The sequence below is a fragment of the Panicum virgatum genome, chromosome 4N, assembly GCF_016808335.1.
Source record: "Panicum virgatum strain AP13 chromosome 4N, P.virgatum_v5, whole genome shotgun sequence".
NCBI classification, from domain to species: Eukaryota; Viridiplantae; Streptophyta; class Magnoliopsida; order Poales; family Poaceae; genus Panicum; species Panicum virgatum.
In genome coordinates, this window is record NC_053148.1 from 11,363,861 (window position 1) to 11,386,905 (window position 23,045).

At 43.4% G+C, this 23,045-nt stretch overlaps 1 pseudogene; it reads left to right on the forward strand.

The window, feature by feature from the left end:
• The first annotated feature begins 348 nt into the window (after nucleotides 1-348).
• On the forward strand, nucleotides 349-18,034 carry LOC120669122 (annotated as a pseudogene).
• The last annotated feature ends 5,011 nt before the right edge of the window (nucleotides 18,035-23,045 follow it).

Consider the following 23,045-nt stretch of genomic DNA (forward strand, 5'->3'; position numbering starts at 1 on the left):
CAGAAAACGATGGGAGATTCTAACGTTGTCCAGCCGTAAGCTAAGATGGGAGATTCTACATACCGTTCAGCAGTATGCTCATCGGTCATCGAAGTGATCCCGGCTTATTGTAGCATCCCCGATCCTGAACGAAGCTTGGCAGGCTCCTATATATATAGCATCCATGAATGCATACCACAACACCAAGCAACCAGTAGGCCAAATCGAGATAGCAGAAGCTCTGCGAGTTTCAGCCGGTCCCGAATAGCATCCGCTGTTGCATAGAGAACAAGAAGTTTGCAGCAGCAGGGGCTAGCTTAATTAGCTTTATTTTCTTTGTTGGGTGACTGCTCCTGCTCTCCACGACATATGGCCGGCAGGGACACGGACCCGTTGGTTGTTGGCAAGGTTGTGAGCGTCGTGCTTGACCCCTTCGTCCGGACCACAAACCTAAGGGTCGGGTACAATGCCAGGACCGTGTCCAACGGCTGCGAGCTCAAGCCGTCCATGGTCGCGCAGCAGCCCAGGGTCGAGGTTGGCGGACCCGACATGAGGACGTTCTACACCCTTGTATATATATGCACCATTCATTTTCATTCTTCGTTCTCCATCGTCCTAGCTACGATCAATTTCGTTAGTGCATGTTGTAATTCAATTTGTGTTGTCCAGCCCCATTCAGGTGATGGTCGACCCGGATGCTCAAGCGACCCTAACCTTAGAGAGTATTTGCACTGGTAAAATTAGTCTGTTACGGAGGCTGCTACGCATTGTCTTTGTTGAAGAATAAGTGAATTGTTCACCTCTTCCCATCAGTTTAAATGTTTGGGTTAAACTGGTTGTTGCATGCAATATTAATTCAATAATCTCATCATAGTCTCTAGTGTACATGCTAGTGCATGTACATCTTGTGGTGATGATGATATATACTACTATACACGGCCGGATTATTGATCCACAGACTGACTTTTTCATGCAGGCTGGTCACTGTACTACAGGAGTTTCGTTTGGTGAGCCATCAGCTAGCTCTCTCCGTCTTAATTAATTAAGCTAGCTAGGTTCTATCTGACAATTAATTATGGATGTGATAATATCATCGTCGATGCATGGGTTCCCTCTGGGGCGCACACGCAGGGCAAGAGGTGATGTGCTACGAGCCCCCTCGGCCGACCATGGGGATCCACCGCTTGGTGCTGATGCTGTTCCAGCAGCTGGGGCGGCAGACGGTGTACGCCCCCGGCTGGCACCAGAACTTCAACACCAGGGACTTCGCCGAGCTCTACCACCTCGGCCAGCCGGTCGCCGCCGTTACTTCAACTGCCAGCGTGAGGCCGGCTCCGGCGGCAGGAGGATGCACTACCCGAAAACGCTAATTCGCCGTGTGCCAGAGACTTTGCCGTGTGCATTTTATTGGGCACACGACAAAGAGATGATTTGCCGTGCGCCTGCAAGAAAACACACGGCAAACACGAAACACACGGCGAATGACACTCTTCGCCGTGTGCCAAGCCCTAGCACACGGCGAACGTGGCGTTTCTCCGTGTGTCAACCCGCAGGCACACGGCGAACGTGGCGTTTCTCCGTGTGTCAACCCGCAGGCACACGACGAACATGAATCACGTGCCTCGCACGCGGTTCTGCCGTCAGGGTCCGTGTGATGGCCTCACGGGCGTCATTGTTTGTCGTGTGCCAGAGTCAGGCACACGGCAAAATCCAATCTTCGCCGTGTACCAGAGGTTTGGCATACGGCGAACGTTCTTCTGCCGTCAGGCCACCAAACGGCGCTTGGCGGACGTTATTATTTGCCGTGTGTCCAAAGTGACTCACGGCAAACTTGGTCCTTTGCCGTGTGCCTGGCCCTCGTCACACGGCAAAGAGTGGTGTTTGCCGTGTGCCTCAGACCAGCACACGGCGAACATGAAAAAAAAGTTTATATTTTTCTTCCAAATTTTTTCTACACTCCCCATAATTTGTTTGGTACTCAATGTTTGAATATGATATTTTTATAGAAATGTTAGTTGTATTTAACTAATTTATTTCATTTCAATGATTTTTACCGTATAAATCAAATTTAATTGCAAAGTGCATGAAATAATGGGAAAAAAATTGTAAAAAATGATATTCATAATATTGACTGTAGTGTTAGAGCTTAAATAGTAGTTGAAACAAAATTTCAAAGATTGTGGTAATGAAACATTACAACGATCGTGATGGCAAATAGTATTTAAATTCTGTAAAATTAGAACGATGTCAGAAAATTATGAGATTTGCCGCAGCTTCATGCTATCATACGTGGAATGTATGATAAAAAATTTGAGCACTATACGAATATTTTGTCACGATGATGCTTACAAATTGAGAGATTCCCGGAGAAGTTTCAGAGAGAAGAAGAGGATGAGGTTAGATTTTACATGTCATGATAGAAAAATTTGAGTTTGACTTTTAAACTTTTTCTATAGACAATATGCGTTAATGATTGCTTCATGTTGAATTTTCATATTTTTCCAAGTCCATTTGATATTTTTAATGTATTAATTGCAAGTAAACTATTTTAATTGACATAATTAAAATATAATCAATAATGACATGAAACAATGAAATTTGAGTTAGTCAAAAAATATTTATCATGCCATTGAGGCCGTATAAAAAATATGAGTGTTTAGGTTTAGTTAATTTTTGAATATTTCATTATCAAACTAGTGGACATGAAATAATAGAAATTAACTTTGGCGTGTGTCTAGAGTCTGACACATGGAGAAGTCGAGCCTTCACCGTGTGTCTTGGATCTGACACACGTCGAAGTAAGACTTCGCCGTGTGTCTTGGATCTTGGCACATGGTGAACTATGGTTCATGCCTTAACTACACGCTGCCTCTCCTCTCTCCTTCATCTTCCACCACACACGCTCCCTCTCATCTCTCTCTCCGCGTGCTGCCCCTACGCAGTGAGGCCCACGGTGAGCGCGGCGGCCGGAGGGCCACGAGCCTCCTAGAGGGTCCGGCCGGAGGGAGCTGACGGGAGCGGCGAGCGCGGCCCCGACGCGGCGGCCGGCTGGACGCGGCGGCGCGTGCGGCGGCCGACGGCGACGACGTGGACTCGCGGCGGTGGCGTGCGGGCGCGGGCGGCGGCGGCGGCGGTACACGGCGGCGCGTGCGGCTGGGCGTGTGCGGCACGCGGTAGCTGTAGCAGAATTTATTTTTTATTTTTTTTAAATCTTTGCCGTGTGCCAGGATCCCTGGCACACGGCGAAGTTCAAATCTTTTCTGTGTGCCAGGATCCATGGCACACGAGGAACTTCGAACCCAGCACATGAGGAACTTCGAACCCAGCGCCGTCTCCTCGCGCCGTTACCGTCCCCCGTGGCCGACCCCGCCGTCATGTGCTTTAGTTTGCCGGGTGCCGGCCCAAACACACGGCAAAGGTCTTTGCCGTGTGCCCGATAAAAGGCACACGGCGAAGCCGGCTTTGCCGTCGTGGTTGGTCGCCGTCGAGGATTCGCCATGGGCCGCACACGGCGAACATGTATGCCGTGTGTTTTGGGGCCTTTGCCGTGTGCCTTGGGCACACGGCAAATGGCCGGAATCCGGTAGTGATGTACCCCTAAATATAATTAACCCTCCAGCCACCACCATCTATCCGACCCAAGCACGTACTCAACAACGAATGATATAGATTATCATGTGATACATGCATCCTATGTGTGGCCAGCCAGCTGCTAGAAGCACTGCTAGCTATATTTATACTCCTACCTAGCTAGCAACAATAATACATGGTGTGTCCAATAAATAAACGGCAAGTAGACATACCTCTAGGGTCGAGAGCTAGCTATATATATCATGCTGGTCTTGTTATATACTCCCTCCATTCCAAATTATAGTCGTTTTGGCTTTTCTAAATTCATAGACTTTACTATGCATCTAGACATAATATATAAGAAGATACATAGCAAAAATTATAAATCTAAAAAAGCCAAAACGACTAATAATTTAGGACGGATTGAGTATATCTCGATCATATGCTAGTCACTGCATATACATGCCGCATGTATCTTAATTACTAATGAGATGCATATGTGTGTGTGTGTGTGTGTGTGTGTGTGTGTGTGTGTGTGTGTGTGTGTGTGAGCTGAGACAAACATGCATGTAGATGACATGAACTGCTATGAGGTGGCATGTGATCATGCATGTATTACTACTTTTGGTGCTATAAGTTGTCAGTGGGGATATATAAATGTATCTATATAATTTGCTGCATTTTGTACCAGTGCTGCTATAATTCAGGCATATAATTAAGCATGCAACCATGATCAATGTCCCGTTCAGTTTTCTGGATCATGCAAGCGCTCTTTGAACATTTGACAGCACGCTAGCTAGGCAGAATGCACGCATATTTACCGATCGTCGACTGTTCTTGCATTGCAGGGTTTTCTAGCTAGGATCCCTGAGAATCAATACAACAGATACTTAGCATTTTAATCTGTCCGAACCCTCGTTGTTTTGAATCGATGGCATTACCTATGGAATGGCTGACCCATAAGGATGCAAGTGGGTACCCAATGGTGTTTTGGGTCAGCTAAATAATTACGATGGGATGACACTCTAGTTCATTTCTCCTCTCAAATTATTTACGCAGAATGCCATTCTTGTTTACTTTATCAATTTTTGGGTCGATCCATTGGTCCAAAATATATCTAACTTGCATCCCTAGACTGGTATCGATCATCATCTTCCCTCCTAACATTAGCTCTTTCTCCTGCCCAACCTCAAATCGAGCACAATTTAGCTGGAGAGAATAGGACTATTAATATTATTGGTGTGGAGTTCGCTAGAACCGAACCACCCGAGTGAAGAGAGAAATAAATCGAGTGTTGGAGGAGGATGAAACGTCTATCCGAGTGATGTTTAGATAGATTTTACCATCAATAATCAACATTAGATAGATAGCATTAGTACAGAAACGGTTTTTGCTGGCGCCTTCCTTTTGCGATGCTGGCGGTTGGTTTTTAATGATGCTAGCACAATTGCTCAGGGGGACCGCCAGCAGTAAGCCCTTTATGCGGGCAGGCCTCCTAAACACACACCAGTGTTAATGGTCTACATTTTTACTGGCAGTATCTTAAGTGGTCCGACAACACAAATTGGTTAGTTTCAAATTTAGAAAGTTCAAGTTCATCAAGCATTGCAACACCATGTATTAATTCAAGCACAAAATATTACAAACTAGGCTAACATACCATATAAAGTGCAAACATATATCAAACACAAAGTCTGGTAATACAAGTCTCATCCATTGCATACGCAAATGGTCCAAGTTGCACATTACACAATTAGAATGGAAACAACAAGCCTAAAGTACTGGTACAATCTAGCCAAGTCTAACCTCTAACTAATAATCCAGAAACAAAGAGATATACTGACACGCCTACAACTAAACCAAAGAAAACTCCAAGGGTACCAACTCGAGCTCCATTCTTCTTATCAGCCTCCTGCTTCAAGTCAGCAATGTAGCGATGTGTTTCTCCATTTTGAATCTTCATTTGACACATCTCCATCTTCCTATGACACAATTGCATCTTTAGGTCTTCAAAGTTCATGCTCAAATTAACTATTGTTAGATGGTTGTTCAATAATTCTTTCATGCTGAAAAAGACGTGGCTAGACCAGTCCTGGTGCCGCTACTAAAGTTTGAGCATCAACTGTACTATGGGGACCGATGACACTAGATCCACCATGATTAATGAACAAATGTGGACGCTTGTCTAGTAGTCACCTCAGTTAGACATGTTCCAACCACCAGTAACACGAACAAAATCTCAGATTATCCTACCAATTACCCACGTATCTAACATTATTAAAATCAAATCTAACTGGAATACTAAAATATGCTAAACAAGATAAGACAAACATATGCCTAATGAGCTAATCAGACACAGTCATCAAAATAGAAAAATGATCTGAATACGTTAAATACTCACTTTGTAACATGGTTGGGGCACTTGTAGAAGATGTTGCCGGCCTTGCTCCTAAGAAATATGATCTTAGTGTGACATGACTTGTTCGAGCAGTCAGGGAGGGGGAGAGGCACAAACTGGGAGCTGCTCGGCGCTGATGTGTTGCCTGAGGTGCTTGCATGCGATAGACCTCTCCTTCTAACTCAAGCAACATCGATGGAAGAGCAGGTCGACAACTTCGCATCATCGGCGTCCGTGGCAGCGCGGTCGGGAGCGGCGGCAAGGTCAGGGAGCTAGGGCGCGGTCGAGGGTGGCGATGAGGTTTGGGAGCTCGTGCGGTAGTCGGGCTTCGTCCTTCGTGGGAGATGTGGCTGGGCTTCGTCCGTGGCACCAGAGGCAAACAGAGCGATGGAGATGTGAAGGCGTGCTAGCGGGCGGCAGAGCGATGGTGAAGCGGTGGCACGGTGGGGTAGGAGCGATTGCAGAGTGGTGGGGGACAGAGATGGCAGCGGATCGGGTTCGGTGCGGGTATCCGCGGGTTTCGTTTTTTCGGGTTTCGGGTTTGGTGTTGGTTTTTCGCCCACGGTTTTCAAGTTCGGGTTTGGGTTTGGTTTCGGGTTCAGTTTCGGGTTTTGGTTTCCACCCGTGGATATCCAATGGATATCCGAAATAAATTATTTGGAATTAAAACTCATGTTTTATAATATGTTAATGATAATTTGTTTACTTAGACTATTAAATTTATTGAAAGTTGAGTCATGAAAATATTTATTATTTGTTGCCTCTTGTTTATACATGTGAATATGTGTATATTTATCTGCGGGTTTCGGGTATCCATTCGGGTTTCGGGTATACGCGGGTTTGGTTTTGGTGATGGATTTCCACCCGAATCGGTTTCGGGTTCGGGTTCGAGTTCGGGTTTCGATTTCGGGTTTCGGTTTTGGGTGCACGGAGACTCCATCCGATCCGAACCCGACCCGTTGCCATTCTTGGTGGGGGAGCTGTAGGGGGAAGGAGCGTGGCGGAGCGGTGTGAAAGGAGTGGTGGTAGGGCTCGTACACATCAAGCTAAGAGGGAGTGTTCTTATCCCTTCAATACAGTATGCACTTGCTTTAATTTTAAGACCAGTATTTCTAATGGCGGGCATCTTAAGTACCCGTCAGTAGTACCCGATTTTGCTGGCAGGCGTCTTTAAGTATCCGCCGGTAGGATCCAATTGTACTTGCAGGCGTCTTAAGCACCTGCCAGCACAATTATTTTTTTAAGAATTATGATAAAAAGAAATTAATCCCTAGAAAATAGTAAATAACTTTGAATATTATTGAATCTCCTAATACAAGACTTATAGAGGTTATATTATGTGTTGAAAAATAGGTGGAAGTGCATATCACGTAAAAGACGTTAGATTGAGTGTAAATTTCAAAGTTTGCCTTGAGGTTTATGAAACTACATAAGAGATGTTTCAAATCGGTAAACATGTATGCCAAAAATTTATCCAAATGAGCTCAGTTTTTTAATATATGGTCTTTGACTTATTAAATTGGGTCATGCAAAAGTTTTGCTTTTTTCAGGAAATACATGATTTATATAATTATTTCCATTGGACTCATAACAAGAAATTTGATTTGTCTTAACACTAATTCAAAATACAATAACTTTTGTGTATAATAACTATATATATGTGTACTGGCGTGATTTTATAAAATGTTATATATATATATATATAACACCATCAAATTTAAAACTTTTATCTCATAAAGCAACACAAATTGTGGAAGAAATTTTGTGCCGGCAGATGCATATGTAGCCTGCCAATATTGGCGGGGGGGGGGGGGGGTTGGGAATTTTCCAGGACCTGGCATGAATCTGTAACGACGACGCCAGGTAGCCCAAAGACTCCCCGCAGCATCACCGTCGGAGGAGCCCCTCCACGTCTACGCCCGAACAGCTCCACCGCCCATTCCTGCGCATCCTGCACATCATTGACCACCCCTACACTGCCATGCCCGCTCTTCCTCGATCCAGCAAGTAAGCTCCTGCCGCTGCTTAATGTCTCCCTCCTGTTACTAGCTTCGGCCCGATGAACCATCCATAGGAAACCCTAGGCCTCCTCATCCCCTTTGTGTTCGACCTTCGCGCCGCCCTAGGATGCAATTACAAAAATTTATTGTTATTATGATTAGAATTTATTTAGATTTTTTTTATTTGTATGAAATTTGCATTACATTTCTATGCAATTGTTCACGGATAGGCATATGGCTAGTCATGAGTTTGGTCATTCTAGTGGTGGTCGTGGCTTTGTTCGTAGTAGTAGCGGTAGTGGTTGTTGGGCATAAGGAATTCACTTTGCCTGAGGCTCGCCCTTCTGGAATCACTTAAAACAAAGTGAACAGAACTAGGCTGACTTGATGTCGTCAAGCAAACCTACCAACTCCAGGAATAGTAAGATCAACTTTTTGTCCGATTAAGAATGTTGGATCCTTATTAATTTAATATTACCTCTAATGCAATGGATCGATATGTTTACATGGCCTGCCGAGGTAGTTAAATGGCTAGGTGCTACACCTCCTTAGGTGGAAACTACTGAACACCATCCATTTAAGAAACTGACAATCTTTCGAGATACCATCAAGAGAAGATCTAGGTACCATGATTCCAATAATGGCTAGTAGGAAAGCATCACAATTGACTTATGAAAGAAGTTCCATGGAAGCTTGCCTTTTAGAACTTGAGAGGCATGGTTATGTAATTCCAACTTGTCATGGTTCAAAATCAAAGGGCTTCAACAGAATTTACATGGTATTGTTAGTCTCTATGAGAGCCTTGCACAAGAAAATGTAAATGACATGGTATGTGAGTTCTTGTTGATTTAGAAATATTATGGTACTTCCTTTGATTATGCGGAGCAATTCATAATATTTGTCTTCCATCTCCATTGCAGGATATATTTGATAACACCTTCACGGTGATGAGTTTAGAACAAATTTTATGTCAAACCTTGGAGAAGTTGGGTTATCATTGGTACGAGGGGGTACACTAATTACTAGGGAAGGCCTGTACCAGACTTCTATTGAAGTTCGATCTACCTTATCTCTAGCCGCGAAACCAATGTTCACCATCTGCAGCAAAACACTTCCTCGCTCGTAGATGTGAAGCAAAGGACAGCACACTGATCCGTGCTTTGATTTCTATTGACGAAAGCCTGGGCTACAAGGTTGGCGATGTTAACTGTGTTAAGTACCTCTTGCTTGCGAACAATATGCCTTAGATGATGATGTGGCATGGAATTGAACATTTGCATCTTGAATTTCTGGAACATTTAGATTGTAATATGTATTTACTTAGTTGAATATGTGGTGCTTGCACTTTAAATCATTCAGAATATTTTGAGATTTTGTATCATGATAGAATTGTATATGCATATGAATTGACATGTATATGTGAATGTTTGGTCAAGTTTTTGTGCTGGCGGGTTTACCCAACTACCACCAAAGATAATCTGTGTTGGCGGTCACAGAACTGCCAGCACAGATTCAGCGTAACAGAGCATTTGTGCTAGCTCACACAGAGTGTAACAGCGGAAACTATAACTGCCGCCAGCATAAAGCCAAAATGGTCGTCAGCAAGAACCTTTTATATGAACTTAGTGTAACAAGCACCTTTCACCCCTAACTATAGATTTTACTGTGTACCAACCCAGCTTAATTGGGGGACAAATTGCTTGACCGGCCAGCCGGCTCGCGTATCTCCGAAAGTTGGAGGATTGATGATCGAGGAAGGGGTCAGAAATTAAAGGTTGGTAAAATGAGCACACCGTCACGTGAAAATGGTGGGCGCCGCAGCCTTTGTTGCCCTATGATAGATGAAGATTCACCGGAGGCCACCGCAAGAACATCTTCAGGATCGGAGCAGGCTTTGCGAAAGGATAAATGTACTAGTGCGAAATATTCGTCGGCAGCTTTATGAATTTACCTTGCTTCTTCTGTAATATAGGGCAGAGATCATGATGGAGAGGTGATTGCAGGCAACTAGCTAGAGAGTGGATCGGACAAACGGTTTTTCACTCCAGTTATAGTGGTCAGACTCGTAGGGCGGTGCTATGATGTTCGAATTCCATGTGGCCACACAATTAACCTGTCCCACACAGGAAGAGCCATATTCAATTTCAGTATGCCTTAAAATCTCAGGATGGTGGCATTTTAAAGTATCAAATGCATTATATTAAATAAACAAATTGTACGTCCCACTAAGATTGCAACTTACATGTATTTTCAAAAAAATATTGCAACTTAAATCAAAATACTATTGTATTTATGCTTAGTGCAGAGCGTATACTTTACTTTTCTTTCCCCCAGGTTCCCGGTCAGGAATGACCCTAGAATTGCATTCTCTACCCAATACCCCAATCAAACATACTCCCAGCATTCCAGGAAAAGTGCAATTCTAGGTTTTTTAGATAGATTAGTGGTATTGTGAAAAGACTCTTATAACCTCATTTATTTGCCACATGTGGTTAGCTTGGGCATGCAATTCAAATCTGGCCATTTTTTTAGACAGGTAATAGGGATCCAATCTCTAGAATTGTACACTTTGTGGGTTTTTTTTCCAAATGCAGGATTGCACTTTCCATAGGATGGGAGAGAGTATGTAAATATTTCCTAGGTTTGTTTGTTAATAGGGCAGTCCCCCCCAAAATTTTTCTTACACTTTTACACTTGAAAGCACCACTGTGAAACATTATTTTTTATTCATTTTTGTTTATTGTCTTTCTAGGTGCTCAAATAATACAATTTTAAAATTTTTCAGACAAATTAATATAGAAGCCAAATGGCTTATGTCAGACCCGGGGTAGCGGGACTGCTTATAGGCATAGAATGTTCTAGAGCAAGGGATAGTTCATGGATGTACCTTACCTCTCTTGTAACTACCCGAATAGGCGTAGAACTAGCTGCAGTATAAGAAAACTATCTGATTGTGTTGTAGTAGGACTCCAACTGTATTCGGTTAGGACTTTCCATGTAACCCTGTCCCTCCGGATATATAAGGGCGGGCAGGGATCTCCTCAAAAGACATCAACACCTAAGGCAATACAAGCAACCACACAGGACGTAGGGTATTACGCATCTCGCGGTCCGAACCTGTCTAAATCCTTGTGTTCCTTGCACCATCGAGTTCCAGAGCAGTCAATCCCTACCTACAATTCTACTGCTAAGGGTATCCCTGAACAGACTTAGCGGTAAATACCGACAGCTTAGGTGGCCCGATTAATAATTACAATTAATTAGTTACCATGACAGCATGAATAAAAGTCAAATTCTTTGTTTCCCTCCAATTAATAATAGCATATTCATTCTTTTGTTTTGTGTACAACTATGCCAATCAGATAGAGCAACCACGTGGGTCTGAAATGAGATGGTCTCTACCAAGCTAAATAGAAGTCACAATTCTTTGTGGGACAAATTTTAAATGCTACAGTTGCATCATTTAAGATGGATGGAGTGCTTACCTCAGCCATTTCGTCTAGATTTTCTTATTCAAATTTTATATACCAAGAATTCAAAGCAGAGTTTTATTAGTATATCAATCTTTTAATTTAAAGGTATATAAAATGCCTTGACTTCAAACGATTTTCCCATCTCCACCTTGTACAACAAACGGTGTTCCTTGCACCCGGACGTTCAATGGAAAAATTCTCGTCAGATGCTCCGTCGCAATATTGAGAATTGACTAAGGTAGCATTGGATATCACCTCTTCCAACATACAAAATCATACGTAAATTTGACTATGACATCTGACTCTGAGATATAAAATTCACATCGCAACATGTACATCATGTTTCATGCAACATCCACTCAAAATGGTAACATGCAGAAACAATGATTGCAAAATCAGAAATCACAAATTGAAATCATTAAATAAAAACTGATCACCTGTTGCAACAACATAAATCATCTCTTGCAACATTATATATAAAAAAAGAATCTTTGCAACATCTCAACTCGGCGCCCTTTGGCTGCAACGAGGGGTGTGGTCAGACAATGCACGGCACACGGCGTGCAGGGGCAGCCATGGCCTCGCTGGCGGTAAGGGGTGGTGGAACGGCAGGGGTGCGCACAGGAGCTGCGCAGGAATGCGGCAAGGCTCACCAAGGGGGTCATAGGTTGGGAAGACTCGGCAATGAGGACGTTCCACGTATGGTGATGGCAGCGGGCAGAGCTCGCTGCTGAGAAGCGGGCCTGCAAGGCAACAAAATGGAGGGTGAGGGCTGGGGATGAGGGCAAGCCGTATCCGTGAAGAATTGAAGACTGGTTCACCGGAGACGACGGATTTGGCGCCCCCTCTTCTCCGCATCGCGATGGGGTCACTGGTGGCCTCCACCGCCACCCTTCTCGCTGGACGAGGCCATCGCATCGGTGGGAAGCTAGAGCATCGATCGGAGGGTAGTAGGAGCATCTTTTAGAGGGGAGTAGGAGAGTCGCGCGGTTGCGGAGAGCCATGCATGCTGGACACGGGTTCGCGATGCGCCAGCCTGCTCTTCCTATGGGTTGTGCGGGGGGTGTCTATTCATCGCAGCTGCGATGGGATGGGATCCCATCGCAGAAGCACCGTCCCACCCGCTTCCCAGGCTCCGCCGCCGCCCTAGCTAACCGAGCTCGCCACCGTGCGCCGCCGTCTTCTCCTCGCCCCCGCCGCCGGCACCGTCCACCGGCCATCCAGCCCCGCCCGGCCGGCGGCGCTCCCGCGCTGTCGCGCCCTCCGCCGGTCGATCCGTCGCCACTGCCGGGCCGCCGCCGCCGCCGAGCCCTCCTCTACGGCCGGCGATCTTAGAGCCGCCCCACCCCCAGCAACCCGGATTCATAAGGCTGCCGCCGCCCTCCACCACCCCGGCCGTCGGCGACCTCGACGGCGGCCGCTCCGCCCACCATCCACCCATTCCCGACCCCCCCCCCTCCCCCCTCCCCTAGCTGGCTAGCTCACCGGCTGCCGCGCCCCCTCCCCTGTCGGAGGCGGAAGATGAACAGGCCCTAGCGCTGCTGCGATAGGGCGGAGATTTATCGCGCGCGATAAATAGAAAATCCGAGTTGTGCGGCCACCGGGGACCTCCACCATTGACCTTCTTGCCGTTCCTGACAGTCGCATCGGTGGAGGAGCAGTGGTGCGCGGCTACGAGGCAAAGCGGGCGGCGGGACGGAGCTGGGTACCAAATGCAAGCGGCGCATGCGCTGGTGCGGCATGTTCTCACGGAAGCAAGAGGCGTGATCGGGAGGCCAGTTTGGACGGTGGATAGGGCGTCTGACGGATAGGACGCCCTATCCATAGCATTACCGTTCAACAAAACAGCAAATATTTCATATTACCATACATTATTGTATATTTTGTTTTAATTTAAAATTATATGCCCTTTATTAATTTCATTATATATTCTCAAAATATAGGCTGAATGGCTTCTAGTCGGGTGTTTAAATAATTCTTGTTCGTGGCTTAAGAAGTATATATGCTGGTATGAACTCAACTGAATCAATTGGCGCCTTATAGCTTCCACATGGATTTGGCCTTATTTAAGTTTAGACAACTCAGCAAATGTTTTGCACTGTAGTACTCCCTCCATCTAAAACCTGGCCAAAGTGCTTTTTTTTTCTCTAAACTTGGTGAAAGTTGAAAAGTTTAACTTCTGATAGAACTAAAACTACTTACAATCTGGAGCAGATGGAGTAGTTTGGTCGATCAGTCAAATCCATTATTCTTATCTCACTGGTTATAATTTATGTTATTTTAATCACCGTCTCCACGAAAATAGATGACAGTATAATTTTTTTTTGTTTTCTAGCCAGATTTCCCTTGACTGAGGGCTAATAATCATGAGATATTGAGATGTAAAGGTACCATGCATCATCATCCAAAGAAAAGTACATAGTGAACAAATCATCTTGCGAACGCGCTGGTAGCGCGATGGTAAGCGCTCCCGTCGTGGAGCCGCCCGCCCGGGTTCGATCCCTGTTTGGGACGTGCTTTGGTGTCGCACGGGGAAATTTCACCAGAGGGGTGCTGGGGCTCCCGTGGTGTGAGTGTGGGTGTGTGTACGTGTGTAAGCCCCGGCAGGCGCGTCCTCGGACTTACCGGCAGCCTATCTGCGTTGAACGTGCGGTCAGCGCGGGTGTCCAACTGAGTTTTTACATGATTCCTCAGTGCTTCTGGGTGCTTTCAAAAAAAACATCTTATCGTAGCATAGGCATACAGAGAGTTGACAGGCCAGGTGACAGCTAAGGTATCGTAGGAAGCTTGGAGCCAATCATGAGCAGAGGTTTTGGGTAAGGAATCTGGGCGAAAGGTGAGCTTCCCCGATACTACAGGTAAAGTATATGGTCCGGACATCAGTCTAAGTAACTGATAATAATGGTACAACTTTAACGAGGGAAGTACGACACGAGCATGGCAAAGAAATGTGCTTCGACTGATGTCATCCTCAGTGACAGGCCGGGGTCCTCGAACTCTCTCGGTGCTACAGTTCCAGAGGCGAAAAGGGGGCGACAGGGTTCTCCGGTCTCCACCGGCGGAATCGGCGGTCCACTCCGCCTCCGGCGGCCGTTTCGGCGTCGGGTGGTGGGTGGGATCGTCGATTCCCCGCTAGCTGGTAGGCTATGTCCTAGTTTTTCTAGGGGTCTGTGTCCAGATAACGATTGTGAGGCAGGTGTACCGTCGTTACCATGGAATAAGTCCTTCCGGCCTTGTCCCCGTCTCGGCGGCGTTTGCTCCAGCGTCGGCGAGGGGCCAGTGAAGGTGAGGCTAGCTGGATCTAGCTTCTGTACAGGAGTCTGGCCGCCGGCGGAGTATCGACCTAGATGGGAGGTATGTCTGCTGGCTTTTGGTTTCGGGGGTGGTGAGGCAGCTCTGGTTTTTGTGGAAGCTTGGAGAGCGGAGCAGACTCGGCCTTTCCGCGGCGGCTTCGGTCGTCGACGGCGGGTCTGTTTCCATGGTCGCTGGAACTCGGGGCGTGACCCCGGCCAATGGTCTACTGGCGATGCCTTCATCTTGTCCATGGTGATAAGTGTCTCTTGCGGCTCTCTTCAAAGCCTTGCGGCGATGGAGTTTCTGCTAACCTGGGAACGACGGCGACCTGCTTCCGGCGATGCTCGGCGGCGGGAGATTCTGGAAGATTCGGGCTGTGCAGGCTCCAGGAACTTCAATGTAATTTCTTTGTATATTAGGGGCTTGCGTGCTAAATGGTCCGAACAGTTGTCCTCCGTATCCTTCGTGTGCGTACCTGTATTTGTATGGATATTGTATGTTATCCTTAACTTTTAATATAGGTATGTTCTAAAAAAAAAAGACTGATGTCATCCTAGAACGTTGCGCTGTGATGTTATAAAATTTTGTCAATAACTTTCTGAAAGCATAAATTTTAGAGGCTTTTGTGTTCATGCACCTATACTTAAGTATAGTTTTGCCATTATTTTTTGGGAAAAGTCCGGTTTACATCCTCCAACTATCAAAAAATCCGATTTTCAACCTTCAACTATGAAACCGGACAACATAGGTCATCCAATTGTCAAAACCGAGCAAATTTGGCCCCTGGGGTGGTTTTGAAGGTGGTTTTCCATTTTGTGAGAATTAAAATATTCAATTTTACACTAAAAATTATAAGTAATTCATTTTAAGTCAAAAAATTATGAAATGGGTATCAAAAGTTTTCTAAAAATGTAACCTATCTATTGCCACATGACTTGTGAGCTATTTAGATCTAATTTTTATGTTCATAATATTTGGCTGCTTGCAGTTATGCTTATTATTTTTAGTGAAAGTAAGAATTCTTGTATTTAGCCAGAATTCGCCTACTTTACTTTAGAGGACTAGCTCTTCCTATTGGACTCGTGGGATTGGAGCTATGTATGTGGCCAACTTCAGTCAAAGCAATTCCATGATAGTAACACATGATTTAGTTTCCTACTATTTTCCAGCCCAGCCCCCTTGTGGAAATTTGGATATTAAGGAAACCGTATTTCGCAATAGCAGCTACGAGAATCTTATTTTTCTTAGTTAATTCTTGACTAGTTCTACTGTTAGAATCTCTTTTTTCAGATATTGGGATTATGATCTTATTGGTGGGAGCAACTAAAATCCTGACTGACAAGGTTTGGGGCAATCCAAAGTGGTGGAAGAAGAATTGCGATAAATATCGTTTTCTTATGTTCCACACTTCTTACACTACTTGGAAAGATTAACTAGATTCAAATGGAGCAATAATAGATAGGTTACGTTTTTAGAAAAATTTTGGTACTAGTTTCATATTTTTTTCTAATTTAAAGTGAATTAGTTTTGATTTTTTTTAAATCTAATTGGATTTATTTATTTTTTTAGAAAATGCAAAACCACCTTCAAAACCACCCCAAGGGCCAAATTTGCCCGGTTTTGACAGTTGGATAGCCTATGTTGTCTGGTTTCGCAGTTAAAGATTGAAAATCAGACTTTTACGATAGTTCGAGATTGAAAATTGGACTTTTCCCTTATTTTTTAGACTTTGTGATTATGCCCTAGCTTGTGTTGAAATTGAAGTAGTAGTTTGCCCTGTTCTGTAAGGAGCACCTACGGTGTCAATTCAGCTGTTAAGTGAACTAGTTTTCAACTTTTGTGGTTTTAACCCACCTCTGTGTATGCTATTATTTCAAAGGATACGGCTAATTTACGCCGACCATATTATAAACCATTGTGAGGAGCCAAGGAGAGAAGGAAAAAAGGAGAAATGACGTAAGCACATGCATATGTGTGAGGAGAAAAGGAATCTATCTATATCTATACTAAAAAGGATGAAAGAATTGAGAACATTTATCACCAAAATTAACCCACCCACCCACCCTCCTCACAAAATTCCTCTTGAAGACCCACATGTAAGGCCGGTTGGTTGACAGACCCTTGGTGGACCGAAAAACCTGACAAAAGGAAAATGATTCCGCCCAAAGTGTAATTTTTTTGTTACCGTGCCTTTGTTTACCCACCCACATGTACCCACATGCGAAATTGGCTCTCTCCCGCGTCTGTTTTGGATGGAAATCATCGAATTTCAATCTTTCCATGACTCTCGCTGATCAATCTTTCCATGTTTCTTGATGATCAATCTTTCCATATTTCTCGCTAATATCCATGTTTCAATCCTCGGCCATATGGTTTCCATCCTGGGAGTATCCAATCTTTCCATATTTCTCGCTGATCAATCTTTCCATGTTCTCGCTGATCAATCTTTTTGTGTTTCTTGCTGATTTCCATGTTTCAATCCTCGGAGATATGGTTTCCATCCTGGGTGTATCCAATCTTTCTATACTTCTCGCTGATTAATCTTTCCATGTTTCTCGTTGATCAACCTTTCCATGTTTCTCACCGATTTCCATGTTTCAATCCTCGGCCATATGGTTAACCCTAGTGTATCGATTTCCATCTAGAACTCGACGTCGCCTCCCTACGCAACAACCCCTCCCATGCGGCCGTCGCGGCCCTATCCCGAGCGCCGCCCCAGCGTCGTCGTCTACACGTGCGACAGCAGGAGCGCTGCCAACACGTCTCCCGAGCGCCGAGCGGCCAGCCATGTCTCACTCATCATCGTCATCACATCATCTCATGGCCCTGAATGCTCGCAGCCTGAGCACCACCCAGCAGAGCACCCGGTGCACCCTGTAGAGCAGGAAGAAGCCAAACATGACCTACACACCGGTCCACCGCTCCTCCACCGTGAGCCCCTTCTCTGCCAGCACATCGCGCCCCGTATCCGATCACTTGCTAATCCTCCCCATGAGCCCCTTCTCCACCAGCATGTCGAGTTATATTGATTTGGTGCAGTGCTCTACAACCTTTACTAATGAGAATATCAGATACTACTAGCCAAACATGGAGGTAATATATATATATATATATATATATATATATAACATTTCATTTTCTCTATGTGTTTTTTTAATTCATCTTGATCTTAGATTCTTGAAAATATATACCAGTGGCTATGTAGAACGTGTTTTTGTTTCTTCATGAATGATTGACATAGCATATTAAACTTTATCTGCAGGACTGTTGATGATATTTCATGGTCGGCTTATAGGTCAACCAAGGAGCACCACCACTAGGAGCCGTCGTCTACATGCCATTCTCGCCACCAGCACCCTGTCCTGGTCGGCCTATAGCTCGAAACAGCATGCCGCAGGTCCCGATGGATGAACATCTTCCGCTTGGAGATATAACAAACGTACCCAGCAGGCAAGGTGTTCGTGACAAAAATAAAAGGGAAAATGTTGATGAAGACGGTGAGTGCCACAACATTATCTGATAATGCATTCTGTTTCCAAATTCTAAAAAAATGTATGTGTGTACTCTTCCGCAGATGATGAACTAAGAAACATAAGGCATCAAAAAGCTAGAGATCGCTATGCAAATATGTCATTTTTTCTATTAAACATAATATTTTACATGTAGTATTAGTCAAAATTGAAAAGATTTGATTTAGGACTAAATGTTGCTATATTCTAGAATAAAGGGACTAGAAGGCAAACATAGTATCAGAATAAGTTTTGATTTGGTTTGGGGGGATATTTTAAACATTCCCTATGTAGAATTTCTTTAGCAGAAATCTCAATACATCCAATATACGTTCTGGTTTGCATTTGTGACCCTATGTTCTGGTTATACTTGTGACCTTATTTAAGCGACAACACATTTTGTATGTATACATGTTTCGGTTTGTATTCAAGAGTCATGATATGTTTCCAAGCCGTTTGTACTTGTAAATTTAATTGTGGTTTTATGTGGTTGGATTTCACATAGGCTAAAATTTTTATAAATATAAATACTTATTTAGTAGATTTTTGAAAACACATGCCTGTGGTACATGCATCTCCACTAGTAATGGAAATAGGTGCATGCACATAATTTTGGAATAAAAAAATCAAGCATCAAAATCAAATTCCAGTTGCACCTTTGTTTCAATAAAAGCTTCAAAACAAGATCTCACATCATTATTTTTCAATGATATATTTTGTAAGAAAAAAATACTTTTAGTATATTCTAATTTGCTTATGATTTTTTTTTATAAAAGTTGCTCATGTTGCTTCATAATCTTGTGTTCAGTTAGGTGGATATTGGAGTTGATATTGTGAAGATATTGGTGCTTCATAAACTTTGTTGGGTAGGTGAAGTTTATTACATGGTCAATAATATGCAACTTTAGCAGACGAGTTGAGCATTTTAACTAATTTATTTTGATATTTTTCCACTATAAATAAGGCAACTTATGTTTCTTTGAAAATTATTATCCAAACATATTCAAGTGGAGTCTTACTATGAAGGTCTATTCGAAAGAGTTGTGCAATCAAAATAGAAGTTTAAGAACTACAACTTTTCAAGTTTTAAAATTGCTTGCATGTGCCACTTCAGTTGAGCTGCTATCATCCGAATACACGAAAAATAAAAGGACATAGGATTTCAGGTGGTCTGGTCTGGAATAATTGATGGGTAAGATAAGCATATATAGTGCGCATCAGGATAGATGGAAAAATTGTGTATATATAGATAAAATTACAGCCGGAATAAAAACAAAACATGAAATTTGTCTATATATGTTTTTATAAATCTTACCAAATTTTGATAAAAAAATATTAATGCATTTAGACACACCTGCATATATAATTAACCATATGTACAATCATAGACATATTTGGTTCATTCTTCATCCAAACGCTTTTGTATGTCTTTTTGTTAAGAACACAGTACACATGCAGATTCTTACAACAGGCACCCCAATGAATACACGCTTAGAGCAACTCTAACAGCCTAGGTAAATCCATTTGGCTAGGTAAATTTAGAAAAATGCCGGTCAAAACTCCATCCAACAAACACTCCTTCTCCCTCACCTCGCCATCGCTCCGCATCTTCTCCTAAAAATCTAAATTTAGCTAGGATTATACCTAGGCTCTTGAAGTTGCTCCTATAGTGTTGAGAACTCAAAGAAATGACATATAGCATACGTGTTGGCACAAAGAAATGTTCAATCGACAGATAACAAATCACTAAAGAAGGTTCATTGGGGTAAATCTATTTGGCTAGGTAAATTTAGAAAAACTTCTTGTTATACGCAATTATTTGTTCTTTTCCTTTGAGATACTTGGGAATTCCTATGAGCCAACACAAGATTGCAAATAAATAGTGGAGTCAAATTGAGGAAAGATTCCAAAAGAAGTTAAGTAGCTGGAAGGGGAAATTGCTTTCAGTGGGAGGTAGACTGGCTCTCATTAATTCAGTTTTGTCAAATCTACCTATGTTCATGTTGTCTTCCTTTAGAATTCCTAAGGGAGTTCTAAAGAAACTAGACTATTTTAGATCCAGATTTTTTTGGCAGAGTGATGGGCATAAGAAAAAGTACAGATTGGCAAGGTGGGGTATCTTATGCACCCCAAAAGTGTGGGTGGATTGGGGACTATAAACCTAGATGTCCAAAATTTGTGCCTTTTGAGTAAGTGGTTATACAAGCTCATTAATGAGGATGGTGTATGGCAGCAGTTGCTCAAAAAGAAATACCTGAAAAATAAAATTTTGGCTCAGGTGGTGAAAAGGCCAAGTGATTCTCAATTTTGGTCAGGGTTAATGGAAGTAAAGGATCATTTCTTTACTAGGAGGAATTTGAGGTACAAAATGAAAAACAGACGAGATTTTGGGAGGATTGGTGGATAGGGAACAGTTCTTTGAAGTTGAAATTCCCTGAGTTATACAGAATTGCAAGGAAGAAGAACCAAACAGTGGCAAAAGTTGTTTGTACTAGACCATTGAACATCTCTTTCAGGAGAGCTTTGGTGGGTGAGAAACTTAGAATGTGGATTAAGCTGGTTTCTCTTGTGCTAAATGTGGGTCTTGGGGAGGAGAAGATAAATGGGAATAGAGGTTGGGTAAAAGTAAGTTGTTTTCAGTTAAGTCCATGTACATGGACTTGTTGATAGCTAATCATACACCTGAAAATTGTTTGTGTCGAAGCTGAAAATTCCTCTAAAAACTAAAGTCTTCTTATGGTATCTAAAGAAAGGGGTAACTCTTACAAAAGATAACCTAGTTAAGAGGCAATGGGAGGGGGATAGCACTTGCTGCTTTTGCAGATTTAAAGAAACCATTCAACATTTATTTTTTGATTGGCATGTAGCAAGATTTGTTTGGAAGTCAGTAAGCATGGTTTTTGGGGTTCAACCTCCTACTAGTGTTTATAATATGTTGGGCTCCTGGCTTCAAGGTTTTTCTCTAAAGTTGAGAAAACTAGCTTTAGTTGGCATGGCAGCCTTTTGCTGGGCCATCTGGCTAAATCGTAATGATGCCGTCATTTGTAGAATGTTTCCTAACTTGTATTTGCAGGTCATCTTCGGGGGACTTTCTGGGCAAGACACTGGTCGCAGTTGTCTAAAGAGGAAGGCGAAGATTTTATAGAGGAAAAGTGCAGAACAATGGAATGTGTGATGATGCAACTCTTCGCCAAAAGTGGGTGGAATTTTTCGGATAAGATTAGAGGGTTAACTTCTTTCGTTCAATTATCTGTCAAATTGGAGGGTCTATGTCTTTAGTCAAATTTTACTTTGCTGTTTGAAAACTGTTTGCCTGTTGGCTGTGCAGTCTGCGTACTGCTTTCTTTGTTGGTTGTAGATATTCTATTGTGAATGTTTAAGGTTGGGATCGTCCTATTTCTAAAAAACAAATCACAGTTCGGAGAGAGATTATACCTTTTTGCAAGATATATACATGCAAATGATGCATGGCGGAAAGCCGTTGTTCGACGCCCAACTGAGGCCGTGTTTAGATCTTGCACTAAAATTTTTTGGGAACGTAATCTTACTAATTTGAAGTACTAAATGAAGTCTATTTACAAAACTTTTTGTACAGATGGGTTGTAAATCGCGAGATGAATCTAATGATGGTAATTAATTCATGATTAATCCAAAATTAGCGCATGGTTACTGTAGTATCACTGTTGCAAATCATGGATTAAATAGGCTCATTAGATTCGTCTCGTGATTTACAGCCCATCCGTGCAAAAAGTTTTATAAATAGACTTCATTTAGTACTCCATGTATGTTTCCAAACATTTGATGTGATGTTTTTGGATGTAAAAATTTTGGATCTAAACCAACCCTGAGTGTTTTCGAATGTCATGGACGCTGCAGATAGTGCTGCAGATGTAGTCATAGTTGTTGCCGCCAATGCCAGCCCAACAACACCAAATGTGATAGCATGACTTCTAGTTACATGTGCTATGAATAGACGCTCCCGGAAATATTGGTAGCCATGGAGGAGAGGATGCACAAGACAACCGAGAGGATCGAGAGCCATCTCGCCATGATGCAGGCCAGTCAGGTTGCAAGTGGGGCGGATCGTGCCGTAAACCCGCTGGGTAAGCCCGTGCCACAAACCCACTTAACCCGCATCGCAAGCCCATATCTGGAGTAGCCCATGCGGGTCTGCCCGCGCTGCCCACCGACAGCGCCGCGAAGCCCGCACTCGTACCCTCCCTTATAGCGATGACTGCTTCGTAGCGATGCCGGCTTCGCCGTTAGTCTAATTCCCTCCCAACGTTTGCCGCTCTACGTTCTATCCCAGTCAATTCTTGGGTTAGTAGCCCAGCAAACAGTAGAGACGTAGAGTTCGATGTTACACTACTTCTCTAGTAGCTCCTGGGTTAGTAACCCAGCAAACAATAGAGACGTGGAGTTTGATGTACACAGCTTCTCTAGTAGCTCCATTCAGCTCCCTGTCGCTAGAGAGAGTTAAAATTAATCATGCTCGCTTGATTCAGGGGGAGCAGGATCTTCCAATTATTCTAACAAATCAAGATATGTTTTGAACCTAAAAATTAAAAAAGAGATGGAAAATAGAGGGCAAAATTTGCTCCTCGACACTGTTAAAAAGTGACTTTTGCTCAAAACCACTAAAAATGATTCTCTTTGCTCAAAGACACTAAAAAGCTATGTGCATTTACTGAGGGACATTATACCCACTATTTTATTCTATTTAATTACAAATTAATGTAAAAAGACAAATTTAACCCTAATACCTTATCCTCTCCTCCAGCCCTCTTTTTTCTAGCGCCTCTCAAACCAGCTGAGCAGTAAG